The 20,363-nt window shown below is 49.0% G+C and overlaps 1 long non-coding RNA gene across 1 annotated transcript; it reads right to left on the bottom strand.

The window, feature by feature from the left end:
• Nucleotides 1-3,469: 3,469 nt before the first annotated feature.
• On the bottom strand, nt 3,470-6,153 carry LOC148219462 (uncharacterized). The gene is made up of 3 exons (XR_015799771.1): nt 6,026-6,153; nt 4,757-4,924; nt 3,470-4,439 (listed from the first exon to the last, which is right to left on the bottom strand). It is a non-coding gene; the product is annotated as an uncharacterized LOC148219462 (long non-coding RNA).
• Between the last annotated feature and the right edge of the window lie 14,210 nt (nt 6,154-20,363).

Raw genomic sequence — 20,363 nt, 5'->3', positions numbered from 1 at the left:
CGATGAAAAATGGGGGAATATTCAGTGAGAAATGGGGGGGCGGGGGGGGAAATCAGTGAGAAATGGGGAAAAAATCCATGGAAAACAGGCAAACAATCCATGGGCAATGGCGGGAACAGAGCGAGCTGTTGTCGCTCGTGCTGTGGTGGCCGATGCTGTGGGGAAAAAATAAGTGAAAAATGGGGGCAATAATCAGTGATAAATGGGGAGAAAATCAGTGATTAATGGGCGGAAAATGCATGAAAAATGGAAGGAAAAATTCAGAGAGAAATGGGGGCAAATATCAGTGATAAATGGGGAAAAAAATCAGTGATTAATGGGGGGAAAAATGCATGGAAAATGGGGGGAAAATTCAGAGAGAAATGGGGGCAAAAATCAGTGAGCAATGGGGGGGAAAATCGGGAAATATCCATGGAAAAATGGGGGGAAAAAATCAGTAAGAAATGGGGGAAAAAATCAGTGAGAAATGGGGGAAACATCATGGTGAAATGGGGAAAAAAAATCTTTGATAAATTGGGGAAACAAATCATTGAGAAATGGGGGAAAAAAATCAGTGAGAAATGGGGAAAATATGGGAAAAAATCCACGAAAATTGCGGGAAAAAAATGCATGAAAAATTGGGGAAAAATCAGTAAGAAATGGGGGAAAAAATCCATGAAAAATGGCGGGAAAAATCAGATCGGCGATCGATAGCTAATGCGTGCCGATCGATTCGATCGGCGATCGATTGCTAATGCCTGCCGATCGATTAGATCGGCGATCGATTGATCGCGCCTGCCGATCGATTCCTAATGCCTGCCGATCGATTAGATCGGCGATCGATTGATCGCGCCTGCCGATCGATTAGATCGGCGATGGATTGCTAATGCCTGCCGATCGATTAGCTCGGCGATCGATTGCTAATGCCTGCCGATCGATTAGATCGGCGATCGATTGCTAATGCCTGCCGATCGATTAGATCGGCGCTCGATTGCTAATGCCTGCCGATCGATTACATCGGCGATCGATTGATCGCGCCTGCCGATCGATTAGATCGGCGATCGATTGCTAATGCCTGCCGATCGATTAGATCGGCGATCGATTGGTAATGCCTGCCGATCGATTAGATCGGTGCTCGATTGCTAATGCCTGCCGATCGATTAGATCGGCGATCGATTGATCGCGCCTGCCGATCGATTAGATCGACGATCGATTGCTAATGCCTGCCGATCGATTAGATCGGCGATCGATTGATCGCGCCTGCCGATCGATTAGATCGGCGATCGATTGCTAATGCCTGCCGATCGATTAGATCGGCGATCGATTGATCGCGCCTGCCGATCGATTAGATCGGCGATGGATTGCTAATGCCTGCCGATCGATTAGATCGGCGATCGCTTTCCAATGCCTGCCGATCGATTGCTAATGCACACTATTTGCACACTCCTTGCACACCCTTTGCACTCATACAGAGGCAGGAGGTTTCTCAGTTCTGGTCGGGGTTTTTTGGGGCGTTCATTCAGGGGGATTTCCTCAAGGATTGGGACACTCCTTGATTCCATCCCTTGCCTGTCTCCCAAGCGCCACCCTGTGGGCAGAGCGCGGTACTGCGCGCCTGCCTCTCCCAAGATGGCGGCTCGGGTGTCGCTCCCCGACCTTCTAACTCTGGCTGCAAAAGGAGGGGGGCACAGCAAGGAGCCCGCTCGCTCTAGTGGGATGCCTGCGCACGACGCCGACACCGATCCCACGGGTGCGATTTTCGGCGGCGTTTCCAATCGTGCGGACATCTCCTTCAGCCCGCTTCGGCCCGGGGAAGAGGGGCGGGGCCGCCAGCGATGGTCCCGGCGCAGCCCGGGCAGGCTCGGGGCGGAGCCGGGGCTTGGCGAGGCGGGGCACGGAGGTCCCGGGGACGGGACCGGGCGGGGCCGAGGCGGTGCTTTAGGGGCGGTCCCCAGTGGTCCCGGGCGGCACCGGGGGCGGGGCCGGGTGATCCCGGAGCGGTACCGAGCTGTGCTGGGGACGGTGCTGTAGGGGCGGTGCCGCGCCCGCCTCAGGGTGATTGAATGCCCAGAAATCGCCTCCTCTGCCCCGTGCTCACACTGAGCTGCGGGCTGCAGCGTGCTGTCGGAGCTCCGCACACAGCACGGATTTGGGCTTCCCCTCCTCTCAAACCCTCTCCCCCTTCTTCCTCCTCCTCCTCTTCCTCTTTGTCCTCTGTCACTGCTGAGGCTCTGGAAAGAACTGAAATTCTGCAGGGAGAGATGTCCTCTCGTGGCCCCAGGGACTGCCTCGGCACGGGCCACGAGCGCCTCCGGCCCCTGCCTTCTCCTGCTTGAAAAGATCACCTGGAGCCCGAGCTCGGGGGGGTGAAATCAGCTGAAATCCAGGTAACTCTGTCAAGTGCCCCCCAGGGACATCGGCGGGGCTGGGGGATGAGGGTTTGAAACAGGAAATTCTTTGGAATATACACCTGTCCCTGTGCCGATGCTGCTGAGCTTCCTGCCACAGTATATCCCCACTCCATGAGGCGCTGTGAGGTTATGGCAGTGGGAATTGAGCAGGGAATTCGGGGCTATGGGCATAATTCACGGGAGCTAGCAAAGCTGACAGCCAACCCCAAATCGGGGCACAGCACAGAGAACAATCTGTGTGCTGCCCTGTCAGCTCAAGCTCCTGGGCTGGGAAGTATTGGGAGTTAAATGTATGGAATTACACAAATCACAGCAACTGGCATCACCCAGAGGGACAATCCAAGGCCCAAACAATTCCTCCACAGTCCACTCTGGGAAAAACACCCTGTGCCTGCCAGGAGCTCTGACCCTGCTTTTCCTACCAGCTCCTGAGCAGTGTCAGGGCCACCACGACGCCTTTAAAATCCAGATAAACCCCAAATCCTACACAGTGAATAATCCAAAGAAAGTACTGAATTGTTGTCATTAAAAGCTCAAAACTCATTAAGAATTCTATGACAACAGTGTAATGGACTCCCAGGAACCTCATGAATGCTCTCGGTTTCATTTTTGTGTATTTTTACTCCCTCATTTGGCAGCTTGTAAAACTTATCCTGGAATTCAGAGGTCAAGCAGGATCGACTTTGGATTGACCTTCACCTCTGTTCCCACTTTGTGCAAACACAACTCGTGCCCAGGTGGGTGAACTCATCACCTCAGCTTTTCACTCCAGAGTATCCCCTCCTTATTTCCCTGTAGATGAACTCAGATCCACTCCTCACCTCCACTGGTCATCCAAGCGTCCATTCTGTTCCCCACAGGCCCTGGTGGCCCCAGGGAGCTCCCTTGGCCTTTCTCCTGCCCCTCTGCAGCCCGAGGTCGCTACACAAACAGTTCTTGTGTCCCCTCTAAATGACCCCGGGTTTTCTGCTCAATGAATGGCATGACCCGTGCCCACTGCTCATGATTCACCCAACCAAAATCAAGAGCAAATGTTGCTTGGGCTTTAAGAACTTGAAATAACTCTGAAGCAAAAGAAATCACCTTTTTCTCCTGGTTTTTATTTTTATTTTTTCATTTAAGATGCTGGACTTGCCTCTGTGGATGTGTGCTGAGCTCTCACTGCAGGGGACTGTCAGGCCTGAATGGCTGTGAGTTCGTGTTCTTCTCAGTAGGGAATCAGAAATTATTCTTAGACCATAGAATTGTTTTCTGAAACCTTTCCCCTTTCCTCTTTGTGCCTTTGAATTTTTCAGCTGTTCCCTGTTGTCACTTCCCCTGCCTGACTTCTGTGCAGCTCCTAGCTGGGAAAAACTGGGAAAACTTAGGGGGTACAGAGGTGGAATTTTTGGCTGGATTTTTCTAACATTTCTAATTTTGCTGAACTTATTTCCCCAGTGAGAAGAGCACGAACTCACAGCCATGCAGGCCTGACAGTCACTGCGGGAAATCTGACACAGTATTAATAAGTAACCTTTCCTGAGAGCAGTCACCACCCCAGTCCTCCAGCCTTGTCAAATGTTTGCAATGAATGGACCCAAGTTCTAATCCTTAATCTAAATTTATGTCAGCTTTTGTTAGAAAGATACCGGACAGTAAATCATACAAGAGAATTTAAAAATTGCACAAAGAATAACAGGCCCAGACCAAACCCAACCGCCCCCATCAGTGCTCCACCCCAATTTTGGGAGAAACAGTGATACAGTTTATAAATACTCTCCTTCCACACTATTCAGTCCTTCACCGCACATCCCCAGAGAGGAGTCCCTCAGACCTTGCTCCCCTGAACACCAGGAGAGCTGGAGTTTCACCCAGATCCCACATTCCCATGGCAGTTAATCCCAGCAGGGAGGCAAAGAGGAACCCTGCATCCTCTGACATAGCCCACAGCACGGGCAGCACCAGGAGCCCTCCAGGCTCAGACCTCTGGTGCTGAAGCCTCTGGGCTTTGGCTGATCAAACACCACAGCTCTTGGCAAAGATGGCAGGAGAGTCGTGATTCTTCCTGTCCTGAAAGAGAGGAGGAAAAGAAAATTAAGTCGACTGCAGAAGGATTCCAGCTCTCAACTTCTGCTCTGATTCCTCACTCTGGGGTTTTATCCATGACAAGTGACACCAATTCAGAGTGCCCTTTTCCAGCATTTTTATTCCTAACTATTAAAAGGATGCTCATTTCTCTTATTGTATTCTTTGCTTAATTTTATTAGAGGCATTTTCATCCCAGACCCCACTTGTCAGTTCTTCAATCCTTTAGCACTGGACTTGGCACAAAGGGATACCCGTGGTGCTGCATCACAAGAAATCCCAAAGAGAAACCCCTTCCAAACCTGACGGAGAAAGCTTTCAAGGCACTCCAGAACACAGACAGCTTTTCCTGCCTTGTCAGGCCACACCAATTCTGTCCCATCCACCTGAACTGTGCAGGTGAGGAAAAGGCTTTCCTTGCTCCTCGGGAATCACTGTCTGAGACCACAGATGTCCATCCTGGGCAGCACCTGGAAACAACGTGGGAAAGGCAAAATGAGAGTGTTTTCTATCAGAAAATTACTACTACTAATAAAAATAACAATCAGAACTTCTGGACAAATTTAGTAACATCACTTTGATATGAGAAATACAGGCCATGCCCATCCTTGTAGCCCAGGTGAAAACAGGAAGGAGAACTAGAGGAAAAGCAGAGTCCCTTATTTGATCTCTGGACACAAACTGAGGCCTTTTCCCTGTGAAACCAAACTCACCCTTCCAGGGTTCCTGAGATCAGCTACGAGGAGGCTTTTGGCACTCCAAGAGCAGCTGGGTCACAGCTGGATGCGGCTTGGGTCTGGGAGACACCGTGCTCCTTCTGGAATTATAGCACGCAAATGCCTGCTCCTGGCCCCAGGCCCGGAGATAAAATCTGTGGGGTTTTTCCCTGTGCAACATTGTTCACCCCTCCCAGGTTCCTGAGATCTGCACAGAGGAGGCTTTGGGCACCCCAAAGGCAGCCAGGGTTACAGGTGGGGGCAGCTTGGGGCTGGGAGAAATCCTCATCCATTTGGAATTTTATCAGGCAGAAACCTGGCTGGGTGCACAGGTCTCTGGACACGACCAGTGGCCCTTTCCCCTGTGAAACAAAACTCACCCTGCCAGGCTCCTGAGACCACTTAGGAGGAGGGGTTTGACTCTCCAAGAGCAGTCGCAACGAGAGATGCTCACACAGAAGGCCATGCAGAAGAGGAAACGAGCGCACCCGCAGCCCCCCAAGGCGCGCCCCAACGCCCCAGACCCGGCACCGCCAGCTCGGGCAGTCCCATAAAGCATCCCCCGCCTCCGCAGCGGCGGGACAGGCGGGGCCCGGGGTCCCGAGGAAACCGAGCGTGCCCGGAGGCGCGGCAGGACGGCAGCGCAGCGCCGCCTGGCGGCGGAGCAGGAGAGCAGCGCCGGGCCCCATGGCAGTATCGGTACCCGTGCGCCCCCTGCTGTCCGCGGCGATGCAGCGCCCGATGCCGAGTTCCACGCCCGTGCCGCCGAGGGAGAGGGGCACCGCTGGCTGGGGCCTCCCCGCCGACACGGACAGAAGCCGAAGCAGAAGCCCCGGTGCCATTGGCGGCCCCTACCCAGCGGGCCGGGCTCCGCACGGGCCCGCGGCCCCGCGCGGTATCGGGTCGTCCCGCTCCCGTCTTCGTCGCACCCGGGCCCTGCTCCTGGCATGAAGCGCGTCACCGCCCCGCGCCGTCCCGCCCCCCGCGCGTCATCGCGTGCGTTCGGCGGCCCGCCCCGGGGGCGGTGCCGGGGGCGCTACCCGGGGCGGTGCCGGGGCAGTGCCGGGGGCGGCACCGGGGGCGGTGCCGGGGGCGGTGCCGGGGGCGTTCCCGGTCGCCGTGCCGGGGTAGCCCGGGGAGCGGTTCCGGGAGCGGTTCGGGGGGCGGTGCCGATTGCAGTCCCGGTCACTGTCCCCAGTCCCCGTCCCCAGTCCTGGTCCCGGTCCCAGTCCCCGGTTCCGGTCCCCGATCCTGGTCCCAGTCCCAGTTCCCCGTCCCGGAACCCGATCACGGTCCTGGTCCCAGTCCCCAATCCCGGTCCCGGTCCCTGTCTCCAGTCCCCGTCCCCGATCCCGGTTCCGGTCCCTGTCCCAGGTCCCCGTCCGCGATCCCGGTCCCTGTCCCATTTCCCCGTCCCGGTCCCCGATCCCAGTCCCGGTCCACGTCCCCGATCCCGATTTTCCCCCCCCTTTCACATTGATTTTTCCCCCGATTTATCAATGATTTTTTTCCCCATTTTTTTCCCATTTCTCACTGATATTTCCCCCCATTTTTCAGGGATTTTTTTCCCCCATTTCTCACTGATTTTTTTTTCCCATTCTTCATGGAGTTTTCCCCCCGTTTTTCACTGATTTTTCCCCATTTCTCACTGACTTTTTCCCCATTTTCCCCCATTTCTCACTGATATTTTCCCCCATTTTTCATGGATTTTTTCCAGATTTATCCCCATTTCCCACTGATTTTTCCCCATTTTTCATGGATTTTTCCCCCCCCCGTTTCTTACTTATGTTTTTCCCCGATTTCTCATTGATTCCCCCCCCCCCCCCCCCCCCATTTCGCACTGATTTTTTACCCATTTTTCCCCATTTCTCACTGATTTCTTTCGCCATTTTTCATGGAATTTCCCCACCCATTTCTCACTGATTTTTCCCCCATTTCTCACGGATTTTTTCCCCACTTTCCCCCATTTCTCACTGATTTTTTCCCCCATTCTTCAGGGATTTTTTTCCCCATTTCTCACTGATTTTTTCCCCATTTCTCAATTAACTTTTCCCCACTTTTCCCCGTTGCTCACTGATTTGTTCCCCCATTTTTCATGGATTTTTTTCCCCATTTCTCACTGATTTTTCCCCCCCATTCTTCATGATTTACAGGATACTCTATCGTGAATGGAAAGCAATTAAAGGAAGGGGGGAGGTTACCAGCCACCTGGTCAGCTCAGACAGCAGAGCTGCACACGCTTGTGAGAGCCTGTGAATTATAGCAGGACAAGACATTAAATATATTTACTGATTCTAAATATGCATATGCGGTAATACATGCATTTGGAAAACTATGGGGAAAAAAAGAGGTTTATTAAGCTGCAGAAGAAAGAAGAAAATAATTGGTTTACAAGGGATGGCAAGCAGTGGATACCAAAAGCTCTAGCCTTACAATTGTTAAAACAACTTCATTAAAGGAGTCGTTCTGTGCCTTCTTTGGGGTGAGGAAAAAAGGCTGAGGGGGGCTCCGACGTGGTTTGGGGCACCCCAAGGTCCCTGGGAGAGGGAGCCGGGCTGCGCTGGAGGAGCAGGTGAGTCGGGCATGGGGGGGGGTCATGGTGGGTGCCAGAACATTGAGAGGGAGGGGTGGGTGTAGAATGCATGAAAAACAGAACCTTAAAAAATAGCTAAATATAGTCTAAAAGGAATGTTTTATTGGCTTGTGTTTGGCTAGAGGTAGGGTTTTTTTATAGATACTGTAAATAGAAAAGATAAAGAATAAAAATATAGAAGCAAATATAAGAAACCAATATATAAATATATTACATTACATTATATTATGTTATGAAAATAGAAATATATAAATATTCAGACTTTAAAAGGAATGTTTTATTGGTTTTTATTTGGTTAGAGGAGGGTTTTTTGAAAATAATATAGGCAAAAATATACAAATATGCAAAAATAGATACTGACATAAAATTATTATAACTATATATGCATATATATATGTAAGTATAAATATATAGAAAAAAATATAAATATAAAATACATGTATGTAGTATGTAATAGAAATAATTTATCGATTTTAATATGTTCTATTAAATAGTATGTTATAATAGAATGTAAATAGCATCTAGTATATTAATATACTAGTAAAAACTACATGAAATAGTATATAAATATAGAATACACAATATAGACATATAAATCTACAGATATAAATATGAAAACTAAATAGAAAAATATATTCAAATAGAATTTAAAATAATCGAGTTTTTTGTTTCTATTTGGTTAGAGGCAGAGCTTTTAAAGAAATAATATTAAAAACTATGAACCTCCAAATATAGATGGATATAGATAAAATAGAAATAACATTAGTAATATAAATCTATGTATATAATGAATAATAAAATAATATTGTATATATGATAAATAGAATAGCAATTAAATTGAATATATGAAATATGTCTAGATTATGACTAGAAATTAAATATTAAAAAATAGATGATTTATATATATAAAAGGTTTTTTTTTCATTTGGTCAGAGGCAGGGCATTTTTAGTTTGGGTCGGGGTTTTTTTGGGGCGTTCATTGAGAGGATTTTATGACGGGTGGGGACTCTGGTGCTTGGAACTCTCTCCCTTCTCTGTCTGTCCCTGACAGGGCGGCAGTGCCGGGCTGAGTTGGGCGGCAGTGCTGCCGCCGTGTGGACACAGGCGGGTACTGCACCGTGCCCCTCTCAGGATGGCGGAAGGGCCCGCGGGCCGGGACCCAGCCGTGCGGCAGCGCTCAAGATGGCGGCCTCTCTAGGACCCCGGCGGATAGGCGTTTACATAAAACGCCTGTCCGCGCTCGCCGGCGCCCTCACGCCCGCGGCACCGGGGACCGCGCGGCCGTTGTCGGCACGCTCTGACACGTCCGGGAAAATTGTCGGCGAGCGGATCGGCGTCGGCGATGTAATCAGGCATCTTATGCCTACACACCGGGGTCCTGATTTTTTCCCGCCCTTTCTGCCGCCATTTTTGGCAGGTCAGCCGGGGTGCCGCCCGAGCCGCCATTTTGAGAGTGCGGACACACTCAAGATGGCGGCCTCTCTAGGACCCCGGCGGATAGGCGTTTACATAAAACGCCTGCCCGCGCCCGCCGGCGCCCTCACGCCCCGCGGCACCGCGGACCGCGCGGCCGTTGTCGGCACGCTCTGAAACGTCCGGGAAAATTGTCGGCGAGCGGATCGGCGTCGGCGATGTAATCAGGCATCTTATGCCTACACACCGGGGTCCTGATTTTTTCCCGCCCTTTCTGCCGCCATTTTTGGCAGGTCAGCCGGGGTGCCGCCCGAGCCGCCATTTTGAGAGTGCGGACACACTCAAGATGGCGGCCTCTCTAGGACCCCGGCGGATAGGCGTTTACATAAAACGCCTGCCCGCGCCCGCCGGCGCCCTCACGCCCGCGGCACCGCGGACCGCGCGGCCGTTGTCGGCACGCTCTGAAACATCCGGGAAAATTGTCGGCGAGCGGATCGGCGTCGGCGATGTAATCAGGCATCTTATGCCTACACACCGGGGTCCTGATTTTTTCCCGCCCTTTCTGCCGCCATTTTTGGCAGGTCAGCCGGGGTGCCGCCCGAGCCGCCATTTTGAGAGTCCCGACACGCTCAAGATGGCGGCCTCTCTAGGACCCCGGCGGATAGGCGTTTACATAAAACGCCTGCCCGCGTTCGCCGGCATAAAAATAAATATGCATAAATATAAACATAGACATAAACATGCACAAACGTTAACCTGCATAGATATAAACATAAACATAAACATAAACATAAACATAAACATAAACATAAACATAAACATAAACATGCAAAACAATAATAATAAATATAAATAGAAATAGAAATACAAACATTAATAAAATCAGTGAGAAAGGGGGTAAAATCAGTGAGAAATGGGGGGGAAAAACCATGAAAAATGATGGAAAAATCAGAGAGAAATGGGGGGAAAAATCGGTGAGGAATGGGGAAAAAGATCAACGAAAAATTGGGAAAAATCAGTCAGAAGTGGGGGATAAAAATCAGTGAGAAATGGGGGGAAAAGTCGGTGAGAAATGGGGAAAAAATCAGTGATTAATGGGCGGGAAAATGCATGAAAAATGGGGGGAATAATTCAGAGAGAAATGGGGGCAAATATCAGTGAGAAATGGGGGGGAAAATCAGGAAATATCCATGAAAATTGGGGGAAACATCCATGAAAAATGGCGGAAAAAATCAATGAAAAATGGCGGAAAAAATCAGTGAGAAATGGGGAAAAATGGGGAAAAAGGAGTGATAAATGGGGGAAAAAATCAGTGAGAAATGGGGAAAAATGGGGAAAAAATCCACGAAAAATGGGGGGAAAAATCCATGAAAAATCAACGGAAAAATCAGTGAGAAATGGGGAAAACATCATGGTGAAATGGGGCAAAAATCAGAGAGAAATGGGGAAAAATCATTGAAAAATGGGGGATAAAAATCAGTGAGAAATGGGGGGAAAATGGGGAAAAACATCAGTGAGAAATGGGGAAAAAAAATCTTTGATAAATTGGGGCAAAAATCATTGAGAAATGGGGAAAATAATCAGTGAGAAATGGGGAAAATTTGGGAAAAATCCAGGAAAATTGCGGGAAAAAATGCTTGAAAAATTGGGAAAAAAATCCGAGAGAAAATCCCCGGGAATCCCCGGGAAAAACCCCCCGGAATCCCCGAGAAAATCCCCCGGAATTCCCCGGGAAAATCCCCCCGGAATCCCCTGGAAAATCCCCCTGAATTCCCCGAGAAACTCATCCCGGAATCCCCGTGATAATCCGTCCGCTATCCCCGAGAAAATCCCCCAGGAATCCCTCAGAAAATCTCCCCGAAATCCCCGGGATAATCTCCCCGGAATCCCCGAGAAAATCCCTCGGAATTCCCCGGGAAAATCCTCCCGGAATCCAAGAGAAAATCCTCCCGGAATCCACGAGAAAATCCGCCCGGAATCCCCGGGAAAATCCTCCAGAAATCCCCGAGAAAATCCCCCGGAGTCCCCGGGAAAATCAACCCGGAATCGCCGGGAAAATCCCCCCAGAATCCCCGAGAAAATCCCCCGGAATTCCCCTAGAAAATCCCCCCGGACTCCCCGAGAAATTTCCCCCGGAATCCCCAGGAAAATAGCCCCCGGAATCCGCGAGAAAATCCCCCCGGAATCCACGCGAAAATCCCCCAGAAATCCCTGTGAAAGCCCCCCCGGAATCCCCAAGAAAATCTCCCCGGAATCCCCGAGAAAATTCGCCCGTAATACTCGGGAAAATATGCCCGGAATCCCCTGGAAAAACCCCCCGGAATCCCCTGGATAATCCCCCCGGAATCCCCGATAAAATCCCCCTGGAATCTCCAGGAAAATGCCCCGGGAATACGCGAGAAAATCCCCCCGGAATCCCCTGGAAAATCCCCCCTGAATCCCCGAGAAAAACCCCCCTGAATCCCCGAGAAAATCCCCCCGGATTCCCCTGAAAATCCCTCGGAATCCCCGGGCAAATCTCCCCGGACTCCCCGAGAAAATCCCCCCGGAATTCCCCGGGAAAATCCCCCCGGAATCCCCGAGAAAATCCCCTAGAATTCCCCGGGATAATCCCCCCGGAATCCCCGAGAAAATCCCCCCGCAATCGCCGAGAAAATCCCCCCGGAATCATCCCCTGGAATTCCCCGGGAAAATCATCCCGGAATCCCCGAGAATATCCCCCCGGTATCGCCGAGAAAACCCCCCCGGAATCCCCGGGAAAATCCCTCCGGACTCCCCGAAAAAATCCCCCGGAATCCCCGAGAAAATCCCCCGGAATTTCCCGGGAAAATCACCCCGGAATCCCCGAGAAAATTCTCCCGAAATACTCGGCAAAATCCCCCAGGAATCCACGGAAAATTCCCCGGAATCCAGGAGAAAATACCCCGGAATCCCCATGAAAATCCCCCCGGAATCTCCGAGAAAATCCCCCGGAATCCCCGCGAATATCCCCCCGGAATTCCCGGGAAAATCCCCATGAATTCCCCGGGAAAATAATCTCGGAATCCCCGAGAAAATCTCCCCGGAATCACCGAGATAATGGCCCCGGAATACCCGAGAACATCCCCCGGAATTGCCCGAGAAAATCATCCCGTAATCCCCGAGGAAATCCCCCCGGAACACTCGGGAAAATCCCCCCGGAATTCCTCGTAAAATCACCCCGGATACCCCGGGAAAATCCCTCCGGACTCCCCGAAAAATTCCCCCCGGAATACTCGGGAAAATCCCCCCGGAATCCCCGAGAAAATCCACCCGGAATCCCCTGGAAAATCCACCGGGAATTCCCCGGGAAATTCCTCGCTGAAACCCCTGGAAAATCCCCCCGGAATCCCGGAGAAAATCCCCCCGGAATTCCCCGGGAATATCCCCTCGGAATCCCCGGGAAAATCCCCCCGGACTCCCCGAAAAAATCCCCCCGGAATACTCGGGAAAATCCCCCCGGAATACTCGGGAAAATCCTCCCGGAATTCCCGAGAAAATCCCCCGGAATTCCCTGAGAAAATCGCCCCGGAATCCCAGTGAAAATCCCCCCGGAATCCCCGGGAAAATCCCCCAGGAATCCCCTGGAAAATCCCCCAGGTATCCCCGATAAAATCCCCCTGGAATCCCCTGGAAAATCCCCCTGGAATCGCGGGGAAAAAGCCCCCCGCATTTCCCGGGAAAAATCCCCCCGGAATCCCCGATAAAATCTCCCCGGAATCCCTGAGAAAATCCCCCCGGAATCCGCGAGAAAATATGCCCAGAATCCCCGATAAAATCCCCCCGGAATCCCCGGGAATATCCCCCAGGAATCCCCGATAAAATCCCCCCGGAATCCCCCAGAAATTCCCCCCGGAATCCCCGACAAAATCCCCCCGGAATTCCCGACAAAATCCTCCCGGAATCCCCGGAAAATCCCCCCGGAATCCCCGGAAAATCCCCGCGGAATTCCGGTCCATTTCTGTAGGAGAATAGTTTGTAAGGATAGTGCAGAAGGCACTAGTTGCCAACGAGTTACAGCTGTACTGATTAGCAAGGAGTGGAAACAGCCTTGCCTGCCCAGTGAGGCTGGTTGTTATAAAAGCGTGGGTCAGCTGGCTGCCAGTTTCACTAAGCACAGCTCCAGCTGGAGGTGCAGAGCCTGCTGCAGTGTGGGCTGGAGCCTGCTGGCTGTGCTGCGAGGAGGAAGGGACACGTGGCCGTGCAAGGGATGGACAAGGTGAGAGGATGCTGTGTGTGGGACAGACAGGCTCAGGTGGCTGGGGAAGGGACAGGCTGGGGTTTAGCCAGTCGTACAGAGGAGAGGAGGAGTCGGTGCTGTGTGGAGCTGCCTGTGAGAAAAGGAGTCAGAGTTGCCTCAAAGAAATCTGTGGAGAGAAGGCATGAAAAGTGTGTAATGAAAGACTAATGTTGGTGCCTGTCATGTCTGTCTTGATATAATTGCTACACGTTTTCTCGGAATGCTTGAATTTAGACATAAAATGAAAACTTTATTGTAAGAAAGGAATGCATTTCTCACCAAAGTGGTGTAGGGTGGGGGATCACAACTCACAGATGGCCTGGAAGCGGAACGGCCACAGGGGTTACTGTAACTGGGCCTCCAGTACCAAAGCCCCAGTGGGTTTAAAGGCTAGAGCTGGGCTGGGATTAGCACGGGCTCTGCAGCTGGGCTCATGCACAGGTCTGTCAGCACTCCTACCCGAGGACAGTCCCTCACCTAGGGAGAGGTTCTAGGCCTGGAGATGAGGCTGAGTTTGGGAAGGGTGCTGAGGACATGGTTAGGGAGGGATGTAAATGCATATCAAAAGACTTAATTTTGAGGGGTGGCAAGCATTAGCTATAAACCAGTAAGTATTTACAGCTAAAGGCTGGAGGTGGGGGCTGTCTGAGGAGGACAGGACTGTTTAAGGCTGAAGTTGGAAGAGAAACCTTGGTGAAGCTTTTGCGTTAGAAACGGCCTCACCTGCCAAATCAGATTTTTGTCTTCAGGATTGCATGAGTGAGGATGCCACAGCCAAGGAAAAGGTTCAGGTTTGGGAGGCAAAGGCGAGTTAGGCAGGGCTGCAGGGCTGGGGCTTGGCTGTTTCCATACTGCTCAGGGCAGCAAAGGGTAGCTGGCTCACTGGGCCTTGGATCTAGAACTCTTTCTGGAACAAGGTGGAGAGCTGAGGTTCATGCAAGGAAGGGGCCAGGAATTCTTTGTCTGACTGGAAAATGCCAGAGGGGCAGTGTGTGACTCGGATAGGATGATATGTTCGTCTGGCGAGAGTCACAAAAGAATATTTTGGTTTACTGATAACTGGGCAGCTCAGAAGTTACTACTTGACTTAGTTGCTGCTCCCATCTGTTGCACACATAAACAGAGCAAAGCAGACGAATTCTCTCGGAGCCTGAGGTCTTTGACTGGCCCTCCAAAAATGCTGCCCGCTAAAAAACAGACGTGGGGGAGGAAAGTTGTCAGATACAATAGAGCAAGAAAAGGACACGGGCTTCAAAGTGCCCTCCAGCAGACCATGGAAGTGACCTGTCTGGAAGTGAAACCAGCAGTCTGCTTCCCCAGCCTCCTGGAAGCCTCTAACAGCTACACAGGCAGTGAGGGGAGAGAACAATTCAACCTAAAAATAATTTTCAGTAGCGTTCTGCACTGCTGTTAAAAATACTGCAACCAGGGAATGTGGTGTGGTGATAACTATTAGGCCTGTAAGTCTGGTAACTGGGGCTTTTAGCTCAAACATCTCGGTATGGCTACTTTGAGCCTTGTAAAAGCTGCGTTAAGTCCAATTTCTTGGGTAGTTCTACTAGCTCTAGCCTTGCTTTTCATCCCCTCAGTAACAAAGCAACTCCCTCTCGAGAATGTTATTTACTTTCCATATTATGTGCCTACCAATTTCTGGAATTGCAAATGTCTTTGGATACATGCGTAAATTTAAGTTTCAAGAAAGCTGTCAAGCTAAAACAAAGGCTTGCCATAATGCAGAAGAAAATGTTTTATGGAAGAACTGAGAGGTCCCTACCTGGGCATAGAATTTGCTATACGAAGGTGTGTTCCAAACGGATCTGCCATCTAAACAAGCAGAAAAATAGTTGGAATGTAGTGAGTTCAATTTAACTATTGCTAGAAATAGGAATTATTAGCAGAGCTTGGAGCATGATATCACTAGCAGCAGTAAGACGCTTTTAGCTTGCTTCTCATAAATTACTTGTAAAAAGCATTTGTACCTAGTGTGTAGCAATTAATATTTCCCCATTTTCTTCCCCCCCGCCCCCCAGTCTCAGGTACTCCTTTTATTTTACCCTTTTCTGTCTTGTAACATCACCTTCCTTTATTTTATTCTATCTTCTGTTCTCAGAACATCGCAGCATCCTCTGTCAATGTGAAAGCATTTGTTCATCCTGTCTTGGAATGGCTGTCAATGTTGCCCTCTTCTGGATCACTTTTTTTTTTTTTTTTTTTTTTTTAACAATATGTTGCTAAATGTCAGGAAAATTAATCCACAAACACCAGCGGTTTATGTCCAAAAAGGAAACAGAGGAGTCCTTTTTGCTTTATTCGAATAAAGGGAGAGGCCATGGGACATTCCCCTGGGATCTCTCAAATTTTTGGAGGACGCAGCCTCCTTTTTATCCTATTTTCCCGGCCGCATTTCCCTCTCTCTTTTCCCATTGGCTGAGGTACTTGAGAGGCACAGACTTCCCGGAACGCCTGATACCTGAAATTCCCCTCTAATGTATAACCCTCCCTTTTAATTTTTAATTCTTATAGAATTCATAGCTTCCCCCCGTTGCTTCTTTCATCTTTCGATATCCAATTTCATTTATCAGCAGCCCTGCAGTTTGTTTGTAAAGGCAACTATCTCTTTCCATTCATCAATCAGTGGAATCCATCCCATTGTTTCTTTTATCTCTCAGTGCTAGCCTTATCTACAGGCTGATCCACAGCTCATTTGTAAAGACAAATTCAACATTCCTCTCAGCTAATAAATGAGAAGTTAGCTGAAAAAAGTAAAAACTGGATTTTTTTTCCGGTGTGTGTCGGACAATACAGTGGAGAGAATTTGCGGGAGGATGATCGAGGATATCCTATTATAATATCGTTCTCGGACATTTTACTATTTTAGATCATCAGTTGTATTCTGAAAGAAATCTATTTTAATGATATGTGTACGTTTGCACGAAGTTATAGTTAAATATAGCTTGCGGCTGGGCTCTTTAATGAATAGGGGTATTTTTGGTTTTAATTCAATATTTTATGCTTGTGGTGTGTAGTGTGCTGATTTATTTTTTAATGTTATTTACTACGTGCGCTTTTGTTTTTGAGTGAAGGTAACTTTCTGGATGGCTTTGTATTTGAGGCAGAATGAATTGAAGTAGGTTTTTAAAACTGATTTTTCATATGTACGATGGGGAGTTTAGTAGGGGCAGCTCTGATGGTGGGGGCTTGGTTGTTAATTTTATCAGACGGCTTTTGTTAGATACAGCTTTTAATTCTGGAAAGTTTTTTTTTCTAATGTCGTGCTTTGAAGGTGGTTTTCGAGGATGTATGGTATAGCTTTATTTTGTTTGTAGATGGTGTATGATAAGGGCTATGGTCTATTTATCTAATGCCATGTTTTTTCATTCAGGTGTTGATAAGGGAGTTCTTGAATGGCGTTTTGTGTTGTTTTTGTTTTTGGTGGGGCGTTGTTTTTAAAGGATACCTTGATAAGGTTTGCCGATGGCGTTCTAGCCTGTAGCATAAGGCATAGGGTAGTTTTTGAATTATTTTGTGGTGGCTTTGATTCTTGCCAGTATGTAGTGTTTGTTTGAGGTAATGCTGTGTAGCTAATTTCTGTTTTCTTATTAATATTAGAATTGGAGTGTTGTAGTATATGGGCTGTTATTATATCCTAGGGGTTCTATTTATTTGGTTTGATTGTTTTCTAGTTATGGATAATTTTTCTCAAAAAACCATTTTCAGGATTTCAGGCGTGACACAAAAGAACGCTCAGATTGCTGGAAGGGAAACGTGTGCCCAGATTGTCTCGAAGCAGTGCTGCTGTCGGTTCTCGTTCAGTTGTGTCTTCTGAAAATGAGACTGTTGTATTCATTGCGCTGTGCTAAACACTTGTCATTCTCCCAATGCCAGGAAACAGATGAAGCTTGAAGAAAGAGGAAGGAATTTGGAAGCGTACAAACAAGCTGAGAAGAGGTTCAGAGATCAGGGTGCTCACTGGCAGCAGGGGCTGGGGTTAGGGCTGAGCAGGAGCAAAGCCGGAGCACATCAACCTCACCTCGTGTTTTCTCGGGGGCTTTATGGCCCTGGCAAGAGAGAGATGTTCACTGATGAGTCCCAGGCCGAGCCGTGAGCACAGCATGTTGTGTTGGAGCTGGGGGTTTTTTTTGAGACGTTCAGCAGCCACACTCTCTAGTCAAGAGTCCTGAGGTTTGTTGCTGCTCCACTTTCATCCTCATATCCAGCTTCCAGCCCTTTTCTTCTCTCTGTCCAGTGTGTCTTTTGTGTTCCTTTCTTGTCCTGTGTGCTCCCCATCCCATTCCCGTTCCCTACGGAGGGGGAGGGTGTGGAGACTGGGGGCTCCGACGTGGTTTGGGGCACCCCAAGGTCCCTGGGAAAGGGAGCCGGGCTGCGCTGGAGGAGCAGGTGAGTCGGGCATGGGGGGGGGGGGGGGGGGGGGGGTCATGGTGGGTGCCAGAACATTGAGAGGGAGGGGTGGGTGTAGAATGCATGAAAAACAGAACCATAAAAAATACCTAAATATAGTCTAAAAGGAATGTTTAAATGCTTTTTATTTGGGTAGAGGCACGGTTTTTATAGCTAATATAAAAATAAAATATAAAGAATAGAAATAGATTGGTATACATGTAAAATATAATGAAATATAAGTAGCAAATATCTATGAAAAATCTAGTGTATAACAGAAATAATGCAAATATAAGAATATGTATAAATATAAAATAGAGCTATGAGAATGGTAATAAGAATGGGGTAAAACATCAGTGAGAAATGGAAAAAAACCACATGAAAAATGGTGGGAAAATCAGTGAGAAATGGAGAAAAATCAGTGAAAAACGGGGGGGGGAATCTTTGAAAAATGGGGAAAAAAATCCGTGAGAAATGGGGGAAAAAAAATCCATGAAAAATGGGGGAATAAATCAGTGAGAAACGGGGAAAAGTGGGGGAAAAAATAATTGAGAAATGGGGAAAAAATCAGTGAGAAATGGGGGAAAAAATCCGTGACGAATGGCGGGAAAAGTCATTAAGAAATGGGGGAAAAATCAGTGAGAAACAGGGAAAAAAATCAATGAGAAATGGGGGAAAATTTGGGACAAAATCAGCGAGAAATGGGGGAAAAAGCAGTGGTAAATGGGGGAAAAGTCGATGAAAAATGGGGGAATATTCAGTGAGAAATGGGGGGGCGGGGGGGGAAATCAGTGAGAAATGGGGAAAAAATCCATGGAAAACAGGCAAACAATCCATGGGCAATGGCGGGAACAGAGCGAGCTGTTGTCGCTCGTGCTGTGGTGGCCGATGCTGTGGGGAAAAAATAAGTGAAAAATGGGGGCAATAATCAGTGATAAATGGGGAGAAAATCAGTGATTAATGGGCGGAAAAATGCATGAAAAATGGAAGGAAAAATTCAGAGAGAAATGGGGGCAAATATCAGTGATAAATGGGGAAAAAAATCAGTGATTAATGGGGGGAAAAATGCATGGAAAATGGGGGGAAAATTCAGAGAGAAATGGGGGCAAAAATCAGTGAGCAATGGGGGGGAAAATCGGGAAATATCCATGGAAAAATGGGGGAAAAAATCAGTAAGAAATGGGGGAAAAAATCAGTGAGAAATGGGGGAAACATCATGGTGAAATGGGGAAAAAAAATCTTTGATAAATTGGGGAAACAAATCATTGAGAAATGGGGGAAAAAAATCAGTGAGAAATGGGGAAAATATGGGAAAAAATCCACGAAAATTGCGGGAAAAAAATGCATGAAAAATTGGGGAAAAATCAGTAAGAAATGGGGGAAAAAATCCATGAAAAATGGCGGGAAAAATCAGATCGGCGATCGATAGCTAATGCGTGCCTATGGATTAGATCGGCGATCGATTGATCGCGCCTGCCGATCGATTAGATCGGCGATCGATTGCTAATGCCTGCCGATCGATTAGATCGGCGATCGATTGCTAATGCCTGCCGATCGATTAGATCGGCGATCGATTGATCGCGCCTGCCGATCGATTAGATCGGCGATCGATTGATCGCGCCTGCCGATCGATTAGATCGGCGATCGATTGCTAATGCCTGCCGATCGATTCGATCGGCGATCGATTGATCGCGCCTGCCGATCGATTAGATCGGCGCTCGATTGCTAATGCCTGCCGATCGATTAGATCGGCGCTCGATTGCTAATGCCTGCCGATCGATTAGATCGGCGATCGATTGATCGCGCCTGCCGATCGATTAGATCGGCGATCGATTGCTAATGCCTGCCGATCGATTAGATCGGCGATCGATTGATCGCGCCTGCCGATCGATTCCTAATGCCTGCCGATCGATTAGATCGGCGATCGATTGATCGCGCCTGCCGATCGATTAGATCGGCGATGGATTGCTAATGCCTGCCGATCGATTAGCTCGGCGATCGATTGCTAATGCCTGCCGATCGATTAGATCGGCGATCGATTGCTAATGCCTGCCGATCGATTAGATCGGCGCTCGATTGCTAATGCCTGCCGATCGATTACATCGGCGATCGATTGATCGCGCCTGCCGATCGATTAGATCGGCGATCGATTGCTAATGCCTGCCGATCGATTAGATCGGCGATCGATTGGTAATGCCTGCCGATCGATTAGATCGGCGATCGATTGATCGCGCCTGCCGATCGATTAGATCGGCGATCGATTGCTAATGCCTGCCGATCGATTAGATCGGCGATCGATTGATCGCGCCTGCCGATCGATTAGATCGGCGATGGATTGCTAATGCCTGCCGATCGATTAGCTCGGCGATCGATTGATCGCGCCTGCCGATCGATTAGATCGGCGATCGCTTTCCAATGCCTGCCGATCGATTGCTAATGCACACTATTTGCACACTCCTTGCACACCCTTTGCACTCATACAGAGGCAGGAGGTTTCTCAGTTCTGGTCGGGGTTTTTTGGGGCGTTCATT

This window comes from Sturnus vulgaris, unplaced genomic scaffold, assembly GCF_052056855.1.
Source record: "Sturnus vulgaris isolate bStuVul1 unplaced genomic scaffold, bStuVul1.hap1 Scaffold_1090, whole genome shotgun sequence".
Lineage (NCBI taxonomy): Eukaryota > Metazoa > Chordata > Aves > Passeriformes > Sturnidae > Sturnus > Sturnus vulgaris.
This window is presented reverse-complemented; position numbering and strand designations above follow the sequence as displayed.